General features: G+C 42.0%; 1 protein-coding gene across 9 annotated transcripts in view; it reads left to right on the top strand.

Moving 5' to 3' along the window:
- gus (splA/ryanodine receptor domain and SOCS box containing gustavus) overlaps positions 1-12,244 on the top strand; it is an 843,229-nt gene that overhangs the window by 789,267 nt on the left and 41,718 nt on the right. The window lies entirely within an intron of this gene.

Raw genomic sequence — 12,244 nt, 5'->3', positions numbered from 1 at the left:
TCGAGTTTCTTCACGTGCTTGGCTAGGTGTGGGTTCCAAACTGGTGCCGCATACTCCAATATGGGCCTAACGTACACGGTGTACAGGGTCCTGAATGATTCCTTATTAAGATGTCGGAATGCTGTTCTGAGGTTTGCTAGGCGCCCATATGCTGCAGCAGTTATTTGGTTGATGTGCGCTTCAGGAGATGTGCCTGGTGTTATACTCGCCCCAAGATCTTTTTCCTTGAGTGAGGTTTGTAGTCTCTGACCCCCTAGACTGTACTCCGTCTGCGGCCTTCTTTGCCCTTCCCCAATCTTCATGACTTTGCACTTGGTGGGATTGAACTCCAGGAGCCAATTGCTGGACCAGGTCTGCAGCCTGTCCAGATCCCTTTGTAGTTGTGTGTGTGTGTGTGTGTGTGTGTGTGTGTGTGTGTGTGTGTGTTTGTTTGTTTGTAGATTGGCATTGAAAGGTGACATTGAAACTGTCATGGTAACTGTTTATATCGTGGGCTAGTAGCCCTATTGCATGATTACTCAATTCTTATGCAGTACGTTAGATGTAAGGATGTTGGTGGGAAGTGCAAAAACAAGTGGCTGTAACGCCCTAAGCCAGATGACCCTGACCATGACGCTGTGTTTCAACGTGCTGACTCCTTCCAGCCAGTCTCTTGCCCTTGCTACACCTGAGCGGTTGCTTTCTGCCCCTCCCCCCGCTACAGTAGCCTGCACCTAAGATCAGTATGGCTACAATTCGCTTACAGACTAACATTAATAAAACCCAAAAACGGTATTTTAAAGTAAGCTTCGTGTGTGTATACACACACACACACACAAAACAGGTTCGAACACGCATACATCCTACTGAAACATTTTCAAAACTGTGTATACACACACACACACACACACACACACACACACACACACACACACACACACACACACACAATCGAGTAATATTCGGGTACCTATTTAATGCTAGGTGAAATGTGAGTGCTTTCCTCTTCGTCGAGTTTCCCTATCTTGTTGGTAGATGGCCAGTGAAATTGAAAAAATCTAGAAGTTGGTAGGGGAGGGCCTTGTTGGTGAAGAGCTCTTGAGCAGAGGAATTGGAGGTGTACGTGCAGCAGGTGCACGTGTTCATATATCTCGCTTTTGCTAGCAGGCTGTGGACCCAACACTAGCCAGCACTCGTGAAAAACTAACCCTAGCGAGGGCACTCTTCACAGGTTCATCTTCTTAAGTACAACCGTGCCAGTACACCTCCAGGTTATCAAGTAGTCGTTTTCCTCTCAGCTAATACGTTAATATTGTATTCTCCACCCATTAACATCGTCAAAATGACTCGTAACTCCAGCAAGCTTCTTCCTTCCCATGCGTATTATTTGGCACTACAGACTTCTTGTAGTTTGTTCATGGGGTCCTGCATCGTGTGTGTAAATACATTCCTGACTTAAATAATCCAGGACGGACCGAAGCCTCTTCTAATATTTCCACTTCAAATTGTAAGTTAGTTGGTAACATGTGCAAATAGCTATTGTTTGTGCACGCGTGCATGCTAAGGTGAAAGCAGGAAGGAAATGTTAGTGGTGATGCAGGTACCTACGTGGACGAGGCTGTGACAGGGCCGTCCTCCCCGCCTCATGATCACTCCCACCACCTAATCCCCCCACTTTCCCACCTAACACCTAGGAACTCATCCTGTGTGGTGGAATATGACAGTGCAACTTAGGTAGTTTTTGTTCCCGTTATGTAACTTATCATATGGAGTAGGGCACTCTTGTTCAGTAATAAAAGCTAGTAACAGAGTTCCTCGTGACACCTACCAACATCTCCTCTACTTCCACTTATAAACTACACTCTTTAATAATCAGGCACACTGTTGCTCCCATCTCTAACTCTCCTTCCTCTCTCGTTACTAAAATCACTACCACACGGTCACCCACTCTTCCGGGCGTGGTATATGATGTAATGATAATGATACAATAATAATGCACACTTGCTACACTAGGCTGTACACAGCTGCCAGAGAGAACTCGCGCAATTACTAAAACTCGTTTATATGTATGACGAGCTGTTGGAGTGTGAGCAGGGTAATATTTTGTGAAGGGATTCAGGGAAACCGGTTAACCGGACTTGAGTCCTGGAGGTGGGAAGTACAATGTCTGCACATTAACCCTTAAACTGTCCAAACGTAGATCTACGTTTTTTCAACATTTGAAATTATGTAAAAAAATAGATTTTTTGTTTACATTTGAAAACGTGTAAAAAAACTTTGATCTACGTTTTTTTTTTTGTTATATTTGAAAATATGTAAAAAAAAACGTAGATCTACTTTTGGAGCACTACGCATGTGAACATAGATTTGTTTGGACAGTTTAAGGGTTAAAGAAGGAGTTTGGGATATTGACTGTTTGGAGGGACTTCTAAACTGTCGTATATGAGCGTCTCTGCAAAGACAGTGATTATGTATGAGTGATGGTGAAAGTGTTGAATGATGAAAGTTTCTTTTTTCTTTTTGTCCTCTGCCTCGGTGGGAGACGGCCGATGTGTTACACACACACACACACACACACACACACACACACACACACACACACACACACACACACACACACACACACACACACACACATAGGACTACTACCCCCCGCCCCCCAGTGTGGGGGGACGGGGTTCATTTACTGATGCCTCACTTTATGAGTTATAAAAAATCACTCTTACAGTTAGTTTCTACTGTCAGTGCTGGAGTTTATCTGGAGAGAGTTCCGGGGGTCAACGCCCCCGCGGCCCGGTCTGTGACCAGGCCTCCTTAGGTCAGTGTCCCAGGATGCGACCCACACCAGTCGACTAACACCCAGGTACCCATTTTACTGATGGGGAACATAGACAACAGGTGGAAAGAAACACGTCCAATGTTTCTACTCTGGCTGGGAATCGAACCCAGGCCCTCACCGTTTGAAGCGAGAGCGTTAACCACCAGGCCACCAGAGCTGTGTAATCAACATTTTTTTTTTTTGGCTGGCCGCATTTGTCAGCAGTGTTTTCACTTAATTACTATGCCCATCTTTGATAGCGATATAATAATGATTGAAGGGGCATGGTAATTCTGACTGGAGACACGTATGCACAGATTAAGACATTCAATATGTATACCTTTTGTCATAAGTTTTCTTCAATATTAGACTTGAAGTCACTCATGACGAAATGTTTCTTTAATGTCTTAATCTACATACGCGTCTCTTTCCACTGCGATACAATGGATAACTCATCGGTCTAAAGAGTTTTATGATTTTGTATTATCAGTGAAAGTGCCAAATCTAGGTATATGGGTGAACTGTATAATGAAATTATTCTAAGAAATGACTGGGATCTTGCTGTTTTGGGTCGCGCCTCCTGTAGTGGTTGGTCCTTCTCTCTCGTTCCCCCTCTTCTTTCACATAAAATTATAAATGTAAAAACTGAAAAGGTGTTTATTTAAATGTGAAAATTGAGAAACTAGTTCTCATTGTTTACTTTATTATTTTTAATTATTCAAAAGAATTTGTGAGGAGCATATACACGCCTGGTGATACTTGAAAGTTAAAACCCTCATAGGCAGTGTTAACATTACCTGGAGTTTTATCTGGAGAGGGTTTGGGGGTCAACGCCCCCGCGGCTCGGTCTGAGACCAGGCCTCGTGGTGGATCAGGGTCTGCTCAACCTGGCTGTTACTGCTGGTCACACGCAAACTAGCGTACGAACCACAGCCCGGTTGGTCAGGTACTGACTTTAGGTGCCTGTCCAATGCCTTCTTGAAGACAGCCAGGGGTCTATTCGTAATTCCCCTTATGTATGCTGGGAGGCAGTTGAACAGTCTTGAGCCCCTGACACTTACTGTGTTGTCTCTCAGTGTACTCGTGGCGCCCCTGCTTTTCATCGGGGGAATGTTGCATCTCCTGTCGAGTCTTCTGCTTCCATAGGGGGTGATTTTCGTGTGCAAGTTAGGTACTAATCCCTCTAGGATTTTCCAAGTTTATATTATTATGTATCTCTCGCCTGCGCTCCAGGGAATACAGATCAAGGACCTGCAAGCGTTCCCAGTAATTTAGGTGCCTTATCGTACTTATGTGTGCCGTGAAAGTTCTTTGTACACTCTCCAGGTCAGCAATTACCCCTGTCTTCAAGGAGGTAGTTAGTGTACAGCAATATTCCATCCTAGAGAGAACAAGCGATTTGAAGAGAATCATCATGGGTTTGGCGTACCTAGTGTTGAAGGTTCTCATTATCCATCCTCTCATTTTCTTAGCAGATGCGGTAGATACATCGTTGTGGTCTTTGAAGGCGAGATCCTCTGATATTATCACTCCCAGGTCCCTCACATTACTTTTTCGCTCTATTGTATGGTTAGAATTTGTCGTATTCCCTGATGCAGTTTAATTTCCTCAAGTTTTCCATATCTGAGTAGTTGAAATTTCTCTTCATTGACCTTCATATTGTTTCGAGTGGCTCATTGGAATATTTGATTTATGTCCGCTTGGAGTCTTGCGGTGCCTTCGATGGTCACTGTCATGGCAATCTGGGTGTCATCCGCAAAGGAAGACACGGAGCTATGGCTTACATTTCTGTCTATGTCAGATATGAGGATGAGGAATAGAATGGGAGCAAGTACTGTGCTTTGTGGAACAGAACTTTTCACCGTAGCTGGCTCAGACTTTACTCTGTTTACTATTACTCTTTGTGTTCTATTTGTCAGGAAGTTATAGATCTATCTACCAACTTTTCCTATAATTCCTTTATCACGCATTTTGTGTGCTATTACACCATGGTCACACTTTTCGGAAGCTTTTGCAGTCTGTGTATACATCTGAATTTTGTTTATCCTCTACAGGATCCAGGACCTTATCATAGTGATCCAGTAGCCGGGACAAACAGGAACAACCTTCTCTAAACCCATGTTGCCCTGAGTTGTGTAACTGATGAGTATCTAGGTAGTTGGCGATCTTGCTTCTTTGAGCCCTTTCAAATATTTTTATGATATGGGATGTTAGTGCTATTGGTCTGTAGTTCTTCGCAATTGCTTTACTGCCATCTCTGTAGAGTGGGGCTATGTCTGTTTTTAGTGATTATGGGATGACCCCTGTGTCCATGCTCCCTCTTCATAGAATGCTGAAGACACGCGACAGGGGCTTCTTACAGTTCCTCTTCATAGAATGCTGAAGGCACGCGACAGGGGCTTCTTACTGTCCTTGATGAACACGGAGTTCCATGAGTTTGGACCTGGGGCAGAGTGCATGGGCATGTCATTTATTGCCTTTTTTATGTTATACCGGCTAGGCTACACCTGGTACACGCTAAGATTATTAAATTAGTGAATGTTTATAGTTTCGGTCATATTACCTATGGATAGATTATGATAATTACTTATGGTATGTGGCTGCTGTAACTTGTTTCGACTTGCATTGCATTAGTGAAAAGTGTAATGAGCCTGCTAGGCTGCAGTTGAAAGACATTATGCGGTTATCCAGACAGTACATTCAGCTAGTCTGCTTGAAACGAGAATGTGCAATCTTGTCAGGATAAAAATGTGAGGTTTACCAAAATTTAATCATTATGTGGAATTTCACATTTCGAGTGACAGTTACCACTTACGACATTCGGAAGTATTTGCGGTGAGCAAGACGTCTTCCCCACTCATGATAATCTAAATTTGGACGTAGACACACATTAAGGACATTTTTCATTCGCTCTCTCCACTGGAAATCGCTCACACCCCTTTCGGGGCAAGCGGTTAAGAACCGCTGTTGTAGGTACATTGTGACTCCTGTTTTTTTTTTTTGGGCGCTACCGCCTTGAAGTTGAGCATGGAGTGCGCATTAAACTAACAGCTCAGGTGGCACAAATTAAAATTAAACCAGTGGACCTTCAGGGGTGCCTGCCATCTTGGAGATGTGGAGGTTGTTGTAGTTGTGTTGTGTTGGTGTTTGGCAAGAGGCTGAGGTGTTTGTGTCGGGCTCCATTCCTGGACGTACCGCGCGACCCTGGCCTTGACTGTTCCGCAATTGGCCTCTACCTGCGGCCCCACCTCTCCTCCCTCCCTCCGCATTTTGGTTTTGAGGTTTTGCATAATCTTGCTAGCGTTTTTTTTATTTGGCTTCTGTAATATACCTTACGGTGATATATGGTTTAGATTTGTCAGGTGACGCAATTCTCTACAGTACCACTGCTGATAGGTCAAGTGGTAAATACTTCTCTGATAGGATGACACTGAATTAACTTTGTTCATAATCAGCGATTGACTAGAAATGTGCAAATTTTTAGTAGTGTAACTGATAGGGTGATACGACTAAGTAGGTATCAAGACATTTTATTAAGGAATCGTTTCGTCACGAATAACTTGTGTATATACTGCTTTTTCTAGCAAATTGTATTATAACTAAAGCCACTCGCGGTGAAACCTTTTTTATATTAAATGTTTTAAGCGCACATGTGTCTTTTGTATACAAATTCCAAATAGTTGTGCATCAGCCAACAGTTTGGTCGATCAGGCCAACAACCTGGAGGCCTGGTCTGGGACCAGGCCGAGGAGATGGTTGACCTACAAAACTGGGATGTCCTGGGTGTGACTGGAGGTGTTGGTCGCGGGGGGAATCTAGAGTAGGATTTAATAACAGGGAGGGGGACTGATATATCCAGCTAATCTTAGATTGAAAACGTATTTAATATTACTGTGACTCTTCAGATAACACTATGTAACAATTTTTGTTCCTGGTAAGTGTTATTTTCCAACTTTTATTGCAAAAGAATATAAAATGCTTATTTCTTTTAAACTTTGTTTTTGTGGCTTGCAGGATAAATTTTTGACAAAAAAATGGCTAAATTTTAATAATTTTTGCTGGTTTTGGATGTAAAACAAAAAAACATAAATAAAATTTACATAAAATAAAATTTACACAGATTTTATATTAAACTCTCTGAAACATATTTATAAAGGTAAAAATGAGCAATTTTTGTAGACTTGGGAGCAGCAACAAATCACTTTCCTGTTTAATCCCCCAAATGTAGTCTACCAGCATGTTTTCATTGTAAGATCCCTGATATCTGTGTTCAAAGTCCATTATATCTTGGTGGAAGCGCTGCGCTTGCTCCTCTGAGTATGCTCCCATATTATCTTTGAAATTGTCAAGATGAGCATCAAGGATATGAACCTTAAGGGACATCCTACAGCCCATCTGACCATAGCTTTTTACCAAGGTCTTAACAAGTTCCACATAATTATCAGCCTTGTTGTTGCCCAGAAAGCCCTGTGCCACAGCAACAAAACTCTCCCAGGCTTCCTTTTCCTTCTCTGTGAACTTTGGATATTCTGAGCACTCCATGATTTTCCTTACTTGTGGTCCAGTGAAGATGCCAGCCTTCACCTTTGCCTCTGATAGCTTGGGAAAGAAGTCTTGAAGATACTTGAAGGCTACAGACTCTTTGTCAAGAGCTGTAACAAACTTTTTCATTAGCCCTAGTTTGATGTGTAATGGAGGGAAAAGAACCTTTTGAGGATCCACCAATGGTTTATGTTTGATATTATGTCTTCCTACTGAGAACTCAATCCTTTGAGGCCAGTGTTTCCTCTGGTAATGTGCCGTTCTGTCTCTACTATCCCAATGAGAGTGATAACAGGGAAACTTTGTAAAACCTCATTGGAGTCTCATCAAAAATGCCACAATTTTGAAGTCTCCAATAACCTCCCAACCATACTTGTGGAAAATTGCATTTATCTGAATGTAACTAATTATGTACATAACAGTAAATGGTAACAAAGATAATTATTATTTATCAATGTTACATAGACAAGTAGGAATTTGGGACACCTAGGTCGCAAAAAATGTCCCCCTTCGATACCTACGACTGTCATAACCACAAGTTTCTCTAGACCTATTAATTAAATGAAATATACATACACCAGGAATACTGGTAAATATATAAATTTGTGGACTGTATATTAAAAATAATAAATGGTTATATATATATACACAATTACATAACAGAAGGAAAATATATCTTAACATCACTCACCAATTTGACTGGAGATTAATGTGTATCATACTCAGAAAACCTCACTCTAACTAAATCTATGAAAATAATGCTGGCCAGAATTACACACAAATCTAGAGAGCTTATCTGAGGTTCCTGGAGCTGTCTTGTCCAGTCGTCTGATATCTCAAGTTATGCAGGAATACATATCCACCAATTTCGCCTCCTATTTGAGAGGTGTCAACACAATTTTAACCTCTAGAGCACGAAAAATTCTTCCCATTACACCAACATTTGTACAAAATTCAAAACCAAGATGGCGAGTCTCCTGCCCAGACACAGGCTTTCTGTTTTCTATGACATAAATATTATTAAATACAGTATGGCCATCTATTTACATATAAATACTGAATTTCTGGAAAATATATACAGTATTTTCCACAATACTTATCATAGTTCAAAGCTTCCAGTAGAAGTGTGACACTGTTGTAGTCCTCTTTTAAGATGCCCTGAATGAGCCATTGTGCAGAAGTACAGCTTTTAGGCTTCTGAAGAAGCTGTCAATGAAGAGTCTCCATTTATCTGGATTGCATACAATTCCAGTTGCATCAAACAGGCCTGATACATTACAGTAGCACAACCTGTCTTCACTAGTGAAGAAGATTGAGAAATGTTGGTGGTTGTCTTTGGCTTCTCACTTGTACACTTTCATCCACCAAGTCCCACTCTCTGAGCCTTGAAATCAAAAGCTCATCATTTAACTTTGTCAAACCAAGATCTCTGATAAGATCATTGAGGTTTGTTTGGTTTGGGTAGTAAGGTCTCCTCCCATCAGCTGCATCTGTGAGATCATAGTCTTGTTTACTGTGCTCTTCATTTTCTGATTTGTGGCTTTCTTCTTCTGACGGTTGACTTCTTTCTGGAGGGGTAGGTACAGGAAGATCAGCACTGTGTGGTACTGGTGCAATAGAAGAGGGAAGGTCTGGATAAGAAATAACAGGTGTATTTGTCCCACTTCGGTGTTTGGAAGGATCCACCAGGCAGTTTGTTAAGTGATCAGTGGGTTCACGACATATTGTAGGAACACCAAACTTCATGACTCTTTTTTCTCCTCTATATCATCCTGTAAAAGAACAAAAGAATAGTTTCTGTTGCATATATTTCATTTAAAAAAATTTCATATTCAAGATTGTACCTTCCATATAACTAATGACTTTCTTACCTTCCAATGTTTTCTTACAATGTTGACAAGCAACATGAGGCGCCCAGGTCTTGTCTTGGTCCACAACTGACATGACAAAATATGCTTTGTAAGCTTCACACATTTTTTTAGATGTTGTTACAGAGAACTTCTTTGCTCTTGTCTTAATGAATTGACCACATATGTAGCAGAATGCATCTGGAGAATGATTGCAGCCTCGTGATGCCATTTCACTTCTGATGTGTCTTCTCAGGCAGCCAGAGCTGAACTGAATGCTGGTTTGTGAGCCCCTGTTATTATATTTGCCAAGCAAAACCCTAGAACATAATAGTTTTACATCAGTCTTTCTTGAAAGTCTTCCAGATGTGTCCTGACTACAAAAGCAAAGTTCTGGGATCAAAATTGTTTTTTTAAAATTTTGTTGAGTTATAAAGAATTGGGAAATTATGCTTATTTCCCAGGAACACGACAAAAGTGAAATTTGTTATAGTGTAATTTTGTCTTAAATGGAAATAAAAGTTAGAACGGAGTATAAAATAAATTTTAACCAAACAATAGAGCGACAGATATAATGTGAAGGACTTAGGGGTGATAATGTCAGAGGATCTCGCCTTCAGAGATCACAATGTGTCATCGCAACCGCGAGGAAAAAGATAGGATGCCTAATGAGAACCTTCAAAACAAAGTATGTCAAGCCAGTGATAATCCTAGTTAAGTCACGTGTTCTCTGCTGTATATTAAGTCATTTTTAAGGTGGGCGAAATTTCAGCTCTGGAGAATATGCAGAGAACCTTCACTGCACGTATAGGTTTAGTCAGTCGCCTTCATTACTGATCTATACTCCTTGGGATGCATGCGGAAAGTACATCATAATTTACACCTAGAAAATTCTAGAGGGATTGGCCTTAAATCGGCACACAGAAATCACTCCCTACGAAAGCAAAAGGGGGACAGACGGTGCAACATACCTCCAGTGAAAAGCAAAAGGCTCGGTAGACTGTGCAACATAACCCCAATTAAGAGCATGTGTACCGTGAGTACACTGAGAGAAAGCACAATAAGTACCAGGGGCCCAAGACTTGTTAAGCAACTTCCCATTATACATAAAGGGGATTATCTGTAGACCCATAACCGTCTTCAAGAGGAAATTGGATTAGTTCCTAAAGTCAGTTCCTGACCAGACAGGCTGTGGCACGCATGAGGCTAGCAACAACAGTCTGGTTGATCAGGCCCTGATCCACTGGGAAGCCTGGTCGTAGACCGGACTGTGTGCACATTGACCCCCCAGAACACCCTCCAGGTATCTGTCTTTTTCATAGTCCGCTCATTTGAATCAGTATCTCTATCCACCTTAACAATTCCTTGTATGTTAAGATGCATCAGTCTCTCATTCATTCATTCGTACAAGGGTTAAGAGTTCTTATTGTTATGAAGCATACATATAGGGAATACGATGAAGTTGGACCCATGTGTTTGCCAGCGATTTGATATGGTCAACAGGCTTTGTCACTAATGTCATTGTGTGTGTTTGTGTGTGTTTGTGTGTGTGTGTGTGTGTGTGTGTGTGTGTGTGTGTGTGTGTGTGTGTGTGTGTGTGTGTGTGTGTGTGTGTGTGTGTTTGTGTGTGTGTGTGTGTGTGTGTGTGTGTGTGTGTGTGTGTGTGTGTGTGTGTGTGCGCAGGGAGGGTGGGGGGCAGGCAATTCATGAAGGTAGTACATGTTCAGGTGTGAGCACACTTGTGCCTCGTACAGAGTTTTGCAGACTCTACTGTCGAACAGGTACGAGAGAAGGCATTAGTGTTAACCTGCTTGGCTGCCTTGCTTGCAACTAATAATATATTCACTGCGGCTTCATTTCACTCACCAGGAGCTGCATTAACTGTTGCAGTTACACATATGTCCTTACAGTCAAGTTCTGAGTCTTTATACTCCCGGAGCTCGGCCATGGGCCAGGCTCGTCTGGTGCTTGCGTAGTCAACCAGGCTGTTGGTGCTGATGGCCCGCTGCCCCACATATCCATTACAGCTTGGATAATCTGGCACCTAGTGAAGATATTTGTCCAGTTTCCTCTTGAAGACTTTCATACTTGTCCCAGCAGTGTTTCTAATAACTTCTGGTAAGATATTGAATAGTCTGGGACCACGGATGTTGATACAGTGCTTCTTTCCTTATTGTGCCCACTGCACCCTGCACCCACGAGGGTTGCAAGTCGGACCGAAACGTCGTCGTAAGCTTCTCTCTTTTATGTGCAGGTTATTTGTGTATCGTTCCAGTCACGGTATTGTGCCTTTTTTGTTATTTTGAAAATAAGTCGCAGGAATAATACTTGTCAGCATATACGGCCCAAGACTGTTCAACCTAATTATAAGCATATATCAGAAATATTACCTGCACAAGTGTGGAAGTATTCAAGAGGAAACTGGATCACTTACATCCGCAGTGTGCTAGATCAACCAGGCTGTGATAGATATGTGGGCCAGTGGGCCGCCAACAACATAGCTGGCCAAGCAATCAGCAGGGAGGAGTGACCACAAGCCGGCCATGACGGTAGCAAAACTCTCTAAACAGGTCACAGGTAAATTGTCGGTAGACTTGACATTCATTAATAAAGATATTTGGGGGGTTAGTTCCCCGAGTCTCTTCTCCACACAAGTAATTGGGAGGAGGAGTTGACTGTACTGTTAGTGTTATTGGGTCTCTGACCTCGCTGCAAAACATAACAATTTGTTGTTACACCTTCTTGGCTTCTTCAGCACAATTATACCCAATTTTTACAACCGTGTATAGATTTTTTTCCATTTCCTAATCCAGCTAATTCCTTTAATTGACTTTTTGAATGAAATTCAGGACAGCTTCTTGAAGTTGTTCATAACAGAACCAGAGGTAATAATTTACACACACACACACACACACACACACACACACACACACACACACACACACACACACACACACACACACACACACACACACACACACACACCCCACAGCACGTAAAGAAACTAGAGAAAGTGCAAAGGTTTGCAACAAGACTAGTCCAAGAGCTAAGGGGTATT

This window comes from Cherax quadricarinatus, chromosome 23, assembly GCF_038502225.1.
Source record: "Cherax quadricarinatus isolate ZL_2023a chromosome 23, ASM3850222v1, whole genome shotgun sequence".
NCBI lineage: Eukaryota > Metazoa > Arthropoda > Malacostraca > Decapoda > Parastacidae > Cherax > Cherax quadricarinatus.
The sequence above is the reverse complement of the archived record's forward strand: the minus strand, read 5'-3'. Positions and strand labels throughout refer to the sequence as shown.